Raw genomic sequence first — 12,746 nt, 5'->3', positions numbered from 1 at the left:
CATTTATTATTCAGAATAATTTATTCCAAGAGTGTCTCCTTCAGTAATACATTTCAGGGGAAATTTATATGCTATTTCAGCCTGGAGTAAAAGTATAACATTTCTACTATAGTCATTGTAAAAATAAAGTATAATAATTATGGAAAAATCCAATATTTCTCCCAATAAAAAAGGATTAAATATTAGCAAAGGGGGTTACAAGATGAACAGTATCTGCAGGAGCAAGAACAAATCCTCCCATATAGGATTTAATACTTTCAAACAACAGCTAAAGTGAGAAACTTGTGCCTGGACTATACCACTGCAGGTTGCAGATGAGGGTTTTAAAAAAACCACAACAGCACAAAAATTAGTGTGTTGGAGAAGACTAGGATTGGAATTCTAAGGACATAATCCTATGCATTTGAACAACATGGGACTTTCTTCTGAATAGATTTGCTTTGAATTATGCTCAGTGCTACAACAGGACATTTCTAAGACCAGCTACACCCTATTATACTGCAGCCCTATATACAGTTTCTCCAGTCTGACCACGGAAATCAATGAGCTTTGCTTTGAGTAGCACCTCAAAGAGGATTTCACTGTTAGTTCTCTGTGGGCACCTTTTTATATGCAGAAATATGAATTGAAATGGGGCAGTCTGGACACATCCTGTTCGTGAGAACAGCCATGATTTCTAAATGACCCATTATGCACGGGGGTTTTAGCACACATTCGGGGTGGAATGGGGCAACTAAAATATCCAATAACGCACGGTGCCGGCTGCAACCGGTCGCAGCTTCGGTGCATGCCGCCGAAAAAGCCGCGTTCGCGAAACGCGGAAGAAAGCGCAGCTTCCGGGTGACCGGGGCGCAACCAGAAGTGGCGCCGGGATCGCCGTGTGCATAATCGGTTACTCTGGATTTTGCCGCCGTTGCGCCCCGCCCCGTGCATAACCGGTGTGCGTTGCGTCTTCCCCCTCTGCATTTTCCATGTGAGCCGAAATCGCCGTTTCGGCGGCCGTGCATAATGGGCCAATGAGAGCTTGAACGATGAGTGCCATGTTAAGGTGGCTGTGAAATGTCTCCTGGTCCCTGAGAGAGGCCATCATGCAGAGCACTTGGGCTTATGAATCAAAGACTACAAGTGATCCAGGTGCAGAATCCAGCCTTTCAGTGGGTTGGGTAGGAGGCACCCACAAAATCTAATAATCTAATATGTATAGTATTTAAAAACATATTTTTGAGGAGGAAAGAAAACTCTGCTCAGCCCTTTTGGGGGGTAACGGACTTAAAGATGAAAAATCAGGATGAAGATTACCTGGTCAGTTGGGAATGCTGTTGTTATGACTGGGAAATTCAGGTTGCCCTGAGAGATCCCTTGTGCTCAGAGAAAAGTGAACCAAGATATAAAATACTTGGGCTTCAGGCTGTGAGGTATTGATTCTTCTTTATGGCATAAGAATAGCCATTTGCCTGCCTGTCAGAAGAGGCAAGATGTATTGCTTTTTTGATATCCTGAAGTACAGCTATAAACATTGAGGACACAGTTCTGGTTATAATGGATTAAAGAAAATGGCTTGGTTAAAAATTGCTTAAAGACAATGGGAAGCGTTCTGTCATCCAAGAACAGGAATTGGGAGAAATGAAATGAAGCCTGTCTGGACTAACCTCTATTTCAAAACAAAATTTGAGTCCAGTGGCACCTTTAATTTTTTTTCAGAGTGCAAGCTTTTTTAGTGTATTCAGCACACAAAACATTATACCTGGAATAAAACTTGGTTGGTCTTAAAGGTACCACTGGACTTGAATTTTGTTGCTTCAGACCAACATGCCTACCAGATTTGCTTAAGGAATGTTTAGGTTAGATCAGTGACCTGCACAACAGTTAGCTACATTATTTTTTACTACTGTAATACTTCTGCTAATACTTTCTGTAATATTTCTGCTAATGTTTTGATACTCGTTTCCCATACTTCTGTGCAACCAGGGAATACAGATTATGTTAGTAAATAAAGGTCATTTTTCCTTGTAAATATCTCAGACTGTTACCAAGAGGTTCTCATTCAAGCACCTAGCCATATATCTATGCACATCCTAAATTCTGGACTGTTAGCAAAGAGGAGAAGGGAGTGCATAGCTGACACTGCACACAACATGCAGGTTTCTTCTGTTGGTTTCTCAAGCTACTGACATCAAGGGAAGGGCAGCTAAGTTGAATGGTGGAAGGTAGTTACCCACAAGATAGATGGGAAGGGGAGAAGTAGGTACAAGCCCGCCTCAAATACCATACTACCTCTTGTGTACTCATGGACAAGGAGAGTGAGGACGTTGTAGTGGATCTCTACAGTTACTGAAAATCAAAGAGTGTAAGGAGAAAGGAGTGTGTTTCTGTCTAAGTAGTAGCAGGGAATGTTTTTTCACCCATTCCCTTCAGAGCATTGGATGCACTAAGACTTTGAAGGTCAGGATAGACTGCATCATGCAGTGCAGGGTCAAAAATAAAAAGCTACTTTAAAGCTCTTCCCTTGTCCTGCGCCATACTTTCTTAGAATCATAGAATCATAGAATCATAGAATCATAGAGTTAGAAGGGGCCATGCAGGCCATCTAGTCCAACCCCCTGCTCAACGCAGGATTAGCCCTAAGCATCCTAAAGCATCCAAGAAAAGTGTGTATCCAACCTTTGCTTGAAGACTTCCAGTGAGGGGTAGCTCATCACCTCCTTAGGCAGCCTATTCCACTGCTGAACTACTCTGACTGTGAAAAACATTTTCCTGATATCTAGCCTATATCGTTGTACTTGAAGTTTAAACCCATTACTGCGTGTCCTCTCCTCTGCAGCCAGCAGAAACAGCATCCTGCCCTCCTCCAAGTGACAACCTTTCAAATACTTAAAGAGGGCTATCATGTCCCCTCTCAACCTCCTTTTCTCCAGGCTGAACATTCCCAAGTCCCTCAACCTATCTGCATAGGGCTTGGTCCCTTGGCCCCAGATCATCTTCGTCGCTCTCCTCTGTACCCTTTCAATTTTATCGACGTCCTTCTTGAAGTGAGGCCTCCAGAACTGCACACAGTACTCCAGGTGTGGTCTGACCAGTGCCGTATACAATGGGACTATGACATCTTGTGATTTTGATGTGATGCCTCTGTTGATACAGCCCAAAATGGCATTTGCCTTTTTTACCACTGCATCACAGTGTCTGCTCATGTTTAGTTTACAACCCACAAGTACCCCAAGGTCTCGTTCACACACAGTGCTACCTAGAAGCGTATCCCCCATCCAGTAGGCATGCTTTTCATTTTTCTGACCCAGATGCAGAACTTTACACTTATCTTTATTAAATTGCATCTTGTTCTCATTTGCCCATTTTTCCATTGTGTTCAGATCTCGTTGAACTCTGTCTCTATCTTCCGGAGTATTTGCCAGTCCTCCCAATTTGGTGTCATCTGCAAACTTGATGAGTAGTCCCTCCACCCCCTCATCTAGATCATTAATAAATATGTTAAAAAGTACCGGCCGAACACCGAGCCCTGAGGTACCCCGCTACTCACCTCTCTCCAGACTGATGAAACACCATTGACAACAACTCTTTGAGTGCGGTTCTCCAACCAATTCCCTATCCACATAACTATCTGAAAATCCAGATTGCAGTCCTTCAACTTATCCATCAGAACATCATGGGGAACCTTGTCAAAAGCTTTACTAAAATCCAAGTAAATGACATCAACCAAATTTCCTCGATCCAGCAAACTTGTTACTTGGTCAAAAAAGGAAACTAGGTTGGTCTGGCAGGACCTGTTGGAGATAAATCCATGCTGATTTCCTTGGATCACCAAATTGTCCTCCAGATGTTTGCTGATCGCTCCCTTTAATATCTGCTCCATTATCTTCCCCACAACAGAGGTCAGACTCACTGGTCTGTAGTTTCCTGGGTCATCCTTCCTCCCTTTTTTGAAGATCGGAATAACATTTGCTCTTTTCCAGTCCTCCGGGACATCTCCAGTCCTTAAAGAGGTTCCGAAGATGATGGACAAGGGCTGTGCAAGTTCTCTGGAAAGTTCTTTGAGTACTCTCGGGTGCATTTCATCCGGACCAGAGGATTTGAACTCATCCAGTGCAGCTAAATGCCTCTCGACAACCTCTCTATCCATGTTAACCTGCCACCCAGACACTATCCTTTGGCTACGGCCATCTCTAGATGTGCCTAAACACTTTGACCTGTGGGAAAAAAACAGATGTAAAATAGGCACTAAGCCTTTCTGCTTTCTCTGCATCTTTCGTTAGAGTTTGTCCATCCGCACCCAACAGTGGGCCTATTGCCTCCTTTACTTTACGTTTGCTCCTCACATAACTGAAAAATCTTTTCTTGTTACAATGGGCTTCCCTGGCCAATCTTAGCTCACTCTCAGCTTTGGCCTTTCTGATGATTGATCTACAGTGCCTAGTAACCTGTAGGGACTCTTCTTTAGAGCTCTGTCCTTCCCTCCATTTCCTGAACATTTTCCTTTTCTTTCTTAGTTCCTCTTGAAGTTCTCTGTTCATCCAAATAGGCTTCTTAGAGCTCCTGCAGTGTTTTCGTCTTTCTGGGATAGTCATTGATTGAACATGCAATAGCTCTTGTTTGAGTAGCGCCCACCCTTCACATGCTCCCTTCCCTTCCAGCATTCTCGTCCATGGTATGACACTCATCATGTCTCTGAGTTTATTAAAGTTTGCCCTACGAAAATCCAACATCCGCATCTGGCTACAAGCTTCCTTGGCTCCCCATCTCAAAAGGAATTCTATGAGGACATGGTCACTAGGGTCCCCACCTCCTTCACCTCATCCACCAACTCTTGCCTGTTGGTCAGTATTAAAAAGGAAATTAGGTTTTCTTACTGCAGAGCTTCTTCTCCTTCCCTCCCCGTGACAGTAATATGAAATTAACTGGTCACTGGTCACTTCAAGACTTAGAACGATTTCTTTGGGTCTTGATCCAACTGGCTGGGATAAAGGGTCCTGCTTTACATTTTTGTGTTGTGAGGTTGGGTAATACTTGTCAGCCTGATCATAAGAGATTGGCAAGGCCCAAACTGGGGTTGGCAGGATTTGTGCAGATTAGATGGTTGCTGTTGGATTAGATTGACAAGCAACCTGAGGCATGCAAGGAGGAAAGGAAACACCCAAACCAGCCACTGATATTCCTAGAAGGCTGGGAACATGTGAACCTTTGCTCTGTAAAGTGTGGAGGGGTTGGCTTGCTGGACATCATCTCTCTATAAATTTGGTGCAGGCAAGGAAAAGCAAGGGTATGGCCAGAGGACATGTTGAGCTTGGAGCCAGGCTGGGTTGTCCAAATGCTGGGAAATCCTTTGGGGCAGCCTCTTCGGAATCTTCACAATGAAGGGGACAAGTTTCATTTTTTGAGCAGTTCCCTTTATGATTCACAATCCTGATTTTAACCCCAAGCATTTAATTTGGAATCTGCATTTTATGATCTAGATGCAAAGAATTAGGATGGACTAGGAAGGGTAATAAGAACAGAAGATTTCAAGTTTATCCTTTTAACACATTTTTAGTAGGAAACACTATAGTATGTATTGCATAAATTAGGCAAGCATTCATAAATAGATCATTAGCAACTTGTCAGAACAGCAGAGGCACTATGCTAATTATTCTTGCCATCTTTCTTCACATAAGACATAGACCTAGTTTCTTTTTATTTTTTATTTTTACAAATATTTGATCAGGCAGCAAACCTATGATTTGACTTGTGACCAGCTTTTGAAATGACCTTGTTAAAAATGGCTGTTTTATTATTATTTGTTTAAACATTTATTAACTATTTTTCTCCCTTGAAGAACTCAAGGGGACTTACAATAGAAATTTTCTTTGTTGTTTTTCTTTGAACCTCTGAAAGCCCTTTTGTGATTTTATCCCTTGAAGTTTTTTTTTTGGGGGGGGGGGAGGGGATGTCACACACTATGGTGATGGTGGGGCTGTAGCAGAAAAATATGAAGGTTTAGAAAGCCATTGCTTGTCAGTGAACATCTATGGTGTGATCTTTTGCAGACCCTCCCTTCCTTCCCCTCCAGTCTTTGAATTTATCTTTTGATCAAAACACAATTGAGTTGTGTTTGTTATATATAACTTGATTGTGCACACCTGTATGACTTGGTCAATTTCATTACATCACATTATCTAATAGACCTGTTCTTTCAAACTAATGTGCTCAGAGAGCCCTCTCAATGCATTAAAGATGAAATGGCCCAAGGATTACAATGGCTAAGAAATCCTAGGTTAGTTTCAACATGATGCAGCGTGATCCTAGGGACATTGGTTCAGAAGGTATTGTACACAGTGTTCAGTGGAGACATCATGAACACTGGATAGATGCTAATGAGATAACTGTGATTGCAGCTTTGCAGTAGGAAGCACAAACAAAACTTTTATGGCAAAAGCAGCACTGATAGTGCCTTTCATACTTCCCTAATAATTCTGGTTCACCTGTCTTGAAAATACTCCTTGGAAATACCTTCTGGCAGCCATGAGGCTGAGAGAGTATTGTGTATGTGAAGGGAGAGGCAGGGATCAGATGTTAACTGAAGCAGAACCTGACTTTGTTATCCAAACTGTCCAAGAATCCTGTCTCAACAGACTGCAGTAACATCAGTACTAAAAAGCATAAGAGAAAAATCAAATAATTAGCTTACATATTGTTCACTAAAGTGAAGTAGGCTTGAAAAAGAAGCATATCATCATTAAAGCTCTTGTCTAAGGAAGGAAGATTTTTTATTGGAGGACCAATGCCTTCAATATTCTTTAGAAGCAGCCACTGGGGAGGAGATGTTAACCCTTCCACCTTTAGAGCTGAGATGTAAAATATCCAGAAATTTTGAAGACATAAAAGAACAAAAACCCTCTCCCTCCCCTGTGTAAAGGAAATTTTGGGGGAAGATTGAAATACATGAAACACTGTCCTATCAAGTCAAAAATAATTTTATTATTTAACAGCATCATTCATACCTTAGCATATAAAATTGTAGTATTTGACATATTTATAGAATTTAAAAGTTATAATATTTATAAAACTTTAAGCTTTCTGCAAGCAGAATTCCAGAAGCCTTAGGTTTTTTACAAGCAAAATTGCAAATATACCAATACTTGAGAGAAAACTGCAAGCTAATGCACCCTGTGCTACTTTAGCACATGTACCTTAGTTCCAGCTAGATGCTGCCTTCTTCCTTCTGTGGCTACTAATTCTCAGTTCTCAATTTAAGTTTCAGAGTTTTCCTCCAAAGCTTTGGTGCAGTTTCTGCCCGGATAATCTATGTTTTCTTATCATAGAATCATAGAGTTGGAAGGGGCCATAAAGGTAAAGGTAAAGGTATCCCCTGTGCAAGCACCGAGTCATGTCTGACCCTTGGGGTGACGCCCTCTAGCGTTTTCATGGCAGACTCAATACGGGGTGGTTTGCCAGTGCCTTCTCCAGTCATTACCATTCCCCCCCCCCAGCAAGCTGGGTACTCATTTTACCGACCTTGGAAGGATGGAAGGCTGAGTCAACCTTGAGAAGCACAATAGGAGGTGGTAAATTCAGTTTTGGCAATTTCCCTCATCCTGAGGCAAATCTGTCCACAATTTGAGCCAGTCCCTAGGCTGGGCACCCTCTGGATAAAGACTCTAGAATCATAGAATCATAGAATCATAGAATCACAGAATCACAGAGTTGGAAGGGGCCATACAGGCCATCTAGTCCAACCCCCTGCTCAACGCAGGATCAGCCCTAATCATCCTAAAGCATCCAAGAAAAGTGTGAATCCAACCTTTGCTTGAAGACTGCCAGTGAGGGGGAGTTCACCACCTCCTTAGGCAGCTTATTCCACTGCTGAACTATTCTGACTGTGAAAATATTTTCCTGATATCTAGCCTATATCGTTGTACTTGTAGTTTACTGCGTGTCCTTTCCTTTGAAGCCAACGGAAACAGCATCCTGCCCTCCTCCAAGTGACAATCGTTCAAATACTTAAAGAGGGCTATCATGTCCCCTCTCAACCTCCTTTTCTCCAGGCTGAACATTCCCAAGTCCCTCAACCTATCTTCATAGGGCTTGGTCCCTTGGCCCCAGATCATCTTCGTCGCTCTCCTCTCCTTCAGCAAGATAGGGTAGCAACTTGTTACCCAATTTGTGGATATTTATGGTTGATTTTCAGAATATAAACTTTTGAGAGTCAAAGCTCCTTTCATCAGATACAGGTAGGAAAGGGTACACATGTCACAGTGGTTTGAAGCAGTGGTCCCCAATCTGCGGGCCGTGGCCCGGTGCCGGGCCGCGAAGTCCATGGCGCCGGGCCACGGCTCCCTCTCCCCGCCCCCCCCGCAGTAAAAAACTTCCCAGGCCGCAAGCTTGCGGCCCGGGAAGCTTCTTACTGCGGGAGGGCGGGGAGAGGGAAGTTGCGCGGGCATAGCCCGCGGGGGCGCGGTCCGCGGGTGCGGCCCGATGCACGGGTGCGGCCCGATGCGCGGGCGTGTACCGCGGGGGCGCGGCCCGATGAGCGGGTGCGGTCCGCGCGGGCGCAGCCCGATGCCCTGCCGGTCCCCAGCCTCAGAAAGGTTGGGGACCACTGGTTTGAAGGAGAGGTGGAAAGGTCAACCACAAGGGAAGAGTAAGGGGGAAAGGGCCAACAGAAGGCATACAACAGCTGGCAGCAATGAACGCCCTGAATGATCCCCTCATGAAGATTAGTCTTCTAAGTGCAAAAAAATGCATTTGAATTTAAGAGCTGTATATACCTACACCGTGCCCATCTTTCAAAGCATTTAATTCATTCTAAAAGGGAAAATATTCCACATGAAGGGTTTTTTCCCCATTTCTCCTTCAAATTTCCAATTTTTCAATCAGATTTATTTTTAAGCTCCAGAAAAGAAACAAAAACAAAACTGTTCCCACTTCCCAAATTATCCATTTTTTCCAGCCCTTCACATCTCTACTTGGGACACTGGTGTTCCAAGCTGCTTTAAGCCCTGGAAATAAAAAAAAGAGCAGTCAGAGACTGACATTTTGTTTCCCAGAGTTAAAGCAACTGGCAGTGGCGAGGGATTTCTCTTGGCAAAACAGTACTTGGACAGCTTTAACCTACCCCCACCCTTCTCTGGCACTGTGGGCCCAGTTCAAGCTGAGGCCTATAGCAGCTGCTTTTTAAGAAAATTAAAGGTGCCAGAGACTCAAGTCATAGATCTCCGTAATTTTATCTAGTTACATATGTAAAATAATGGAAATACAAGGGTTCATTATTTAAACTACTTTGTTTTTAAAGTATTTCATATATTTTGGTAACTTTTGTAGAAAAGACCACTAGTATTAGGTGGAGAATTGGGGCTGATGATTTTCCTAAGGTCACCTTGTACATTTGTGATTGAGACATGCACATTTTAAATGAGGGCTTCATTAAAAAAACAGTACATGAGATTAAGGTTTTTCATGGCCTCTTTTTCTGTAAATCCTTTAAAACTTTGAATTCTCAACATATATTTTTCGTATCCTTATGATAGATTAGAGAATAAAGCTGCCCAAATTGTACTAATTTGTTCTTCCTGAATTTGGATTCCAATTTAATCTTATGTTTTCAAAAGCTTTCCTGATGAAGAGCTATTGTATCTGTTTTGTTCTTCTTTTGTCAGTATAGATTTACTAAGACATTCTAAGCATCACTACTCAGAAGTAAGTTTCATGAGATACGGAACCAAACTTTCAAGAAAGAACCTTTAGGACTACAGCTTTAAGGGTCAGTTCTATTATGGAGGGTCATACATACCGTATTACAAGAAGACATATTGCATATTGTGCACCTCAAGCAATGTGACAAAATAGATTTTAGCATGAAGGAATTAATTGAAGATCCCTCAAGGATCTCTTACACAAATGTGATGATTGTGGTAGAGAGCTGTGCCTCTCTAAGCAGAAACTCTACAAGGCTTGCTGTGCTATGAGGTAGCAATAAAATCTTAATTAGTAAAAAAATAAATGGACATTTCTTGGAGCATGCAACATGTGCAAGGACAGAGAATAAAATTAAAATGGACTGGGCATCATAAATTTTAAAAACTTGCGTATCTGCCACCTAATGACTGCAGGGCCACAAATTAAATTTTTCTCTAGTGTACCATCAATCCTTCTGAAGGCTGAACGGTTGAAGCGGATGATGACCCAGCCAAATGAACAATGTTAGCAGTTCTCCTAGGAGGGAAAATAATTAGATTTGGTGACAGTGGATGAAGCAATTGAATGTTGTACTTACCTTACTTCAGTTACATAGAAGAGGAACAAAAGCAGGGTAGCAATTCTATGATATGGATACATCTCAACAGCTCTATTAGGCTACCTATAAACCTTGAGTGATGAGCCCACATCCTTAGACATCTAAGGTAAATCTAGCTTGGGTACAAAAAGTTTTTCCTGTTTCCAGAAGAAGTCAGGATTCCAATTAGCTGTCTCTGCTTACACCTGTAAGAACTGTTTCAATAATGAAATCAATCCCTTACATTCAACCAGTTAGATATAGGGCTGATTGGTTGTTCCTTTTGGTCATAATGAAGCAATTTCCTCCTTTTGCCCATAGATGAGATTTGTTTGTTGGAGGGAAAATAAATGGATACACTGATAAATGTTCTGGCAACCTTGAAGAAAAAGTTCTTTAAAAAGTCAAAAGCCTGCCTGAAACATGCAAAAAGGGTAAGGTAGCAATAAGGGTAGCAATTTGGCTTTGCTTGGCATTTTTAACTTGAACTTTGATTTTCCTGACTGATTAGGGAGCCGAATTGCTAAACCCAAATAGGTTTGGCAAGATTCAGGATTCCTAGATATGTATCCCATTCCATTATGCCATTTGGAGCCATTAAAGTCAAGGGGAAACCTAGGCTAAGACTATTCAGTCATCTGAGGTGGGAAGGGGGGTTGAGGAAGAGGTGCCTAATTTTCAGCTACTGAAGCATCTTCTCAAAAGAACCCCAGGTTTCAAAAAGAATGGACCAGGGATTCTATGGACACCCAAAGAAGGTGCCTCCATTGTTTCCTATGGGGGAAGGATAGTAAGACAATACAAGCCCAGCACTATGTCCCAGAGAATCTTTGCAGTGAGAGAAAAGGTGGGAAGGGAATTTGCAAGGCCAGTCCAGCTGCGATACTGCTAAGCAGAACCAGTGCCACTTTGGCAGTGCTAACCCAACAGGATTTGAAGTAGAAATTGAGGTAGAAGGGGCATTTTTCAGCAAGTGCAGCAGAACCAGTGCAAAGTACTAGAGCAGCCACAGCTTGTGACACCCCAATAATGCTCATTGTGGAAGATGCCAGCTCAACAGGACTGCTGTACAGAATCGTAATCCTGGACGGTATTGAACTGGTGCTGGGATATAGAGTACCTTCCCTATACCAGAATAGAAAACATCTGATCCAATTACAAGGCACTTTTTCTTATCCTGGCCCTTGATGAATTTGAGGGCTGACATCTAGGAATGGTAAAGCAGAGCCTACCGCAGCTCAGAGGACAGCACTAGACCCTCTTTACATATCACAAACCTTCTAGAGCAAAAGGTCAAATACACCTTTCTCTCTCTGCAAGAACTACCATATCTGTCCCCAAGAAATCTTCCACTCTTGTTGGAAGAAGTGGCACTGCTGTAGATTTTGGTGGGAATGTAACTCAGTTCTTTTCTATTTTTTACCAGCCTTATATCCCATGACTATTTACATTTGGTCCGGATGATCTTATTTGGTACCTTCATTATGGGTACTTACGTTAATTTGATTCTAAAGTTAGGTAAGAAGTAGATAAAAACTCTGCCTGTCATTAGTGACCTTTTCTCTGAACAAGAGAATGAAACGCTGACTGATGACATACCTAGGAGTTCTCTCAAAATAATTGTGTCCCTATAATTGCTGCTAGGAATGGATTTTCTGAATGTATAATTTAGTATATAGTTTCTTCCTTAGAAATGGAGTTTATTTATATTCTCTGTATGATTCTTTGGCACATGTACTTTTGTGAGTTTAAAAAAAAGAAATTTCTGTGAAGATAGGTTGCCTACTTACTACCTTGCATGTAACAGCTGGCGAATTTCTCCCATGTCTTTCAAAGAGACTTTCACATTACCGCTCAGACAACATAAAAGTTTGTTGGGTGAAACTGAGCTTCTCACAGTGATACCAAAGTATTTGAACTGAATAGCTAGAGGAGGTAACTGACTTATTTCCCACCAATTTCATGATAGCACCTGGAAAGGTAGGAAACAAAAATCAAAGGTCATTTTAAAGAATTACCATGGAAACAATTGCTTTAAAATGTGATCTTGAAAGTTATCTTTACACAAAGGGATGGATCCAAAGAATCATGAACTGAACTCTTCTTTTCAGAATAGATCTTTTCTTCTGCCTGTTTTGTGCCATTGATACCACCCCAGAGTTACTGTTAGCATTCAGAGGAAACCTAATGAAATGTTGCAAAGGGTGGTAGCCTGAATCTTGTGCTGGAAATGTGCAGAAATTCACAAGTGGTTTCAACTCAGTACCTAAAAAGAAACTTGAAAAAGAAAAAGGTGTAAAGGTATTTCTAACAGCTGCCTTTTGTTTTTAGTGAATAGGGAAAAAACAAAGGAGACAGTGAATGAAAATTGCTCAGATGTTTTTGAGACAGAATAAACAGACAAAAGGAGAATAATAGCAAGACAAAATGCAAACTAAAATAATTGAAGGAAAAACATGAGATGAGAGGGAAAAATATGGAGCATTAC

This window comes from Paroedura picta, chromosome 5 (assembly GCF_049243985.1).
Source record: "Paroedura picta isolate Pp20150507F chromosome 5, Ppicta_v3.0, whole genome shotgun sequence".
NCBI lineage: Eukaryota > Metazoa > Chordata > Lepidosauria > Squamata > Gekkonidae > Paroedura > Paroedura picta.
This window is presented reverse-complemented; position numbering follows the sequence as displayed.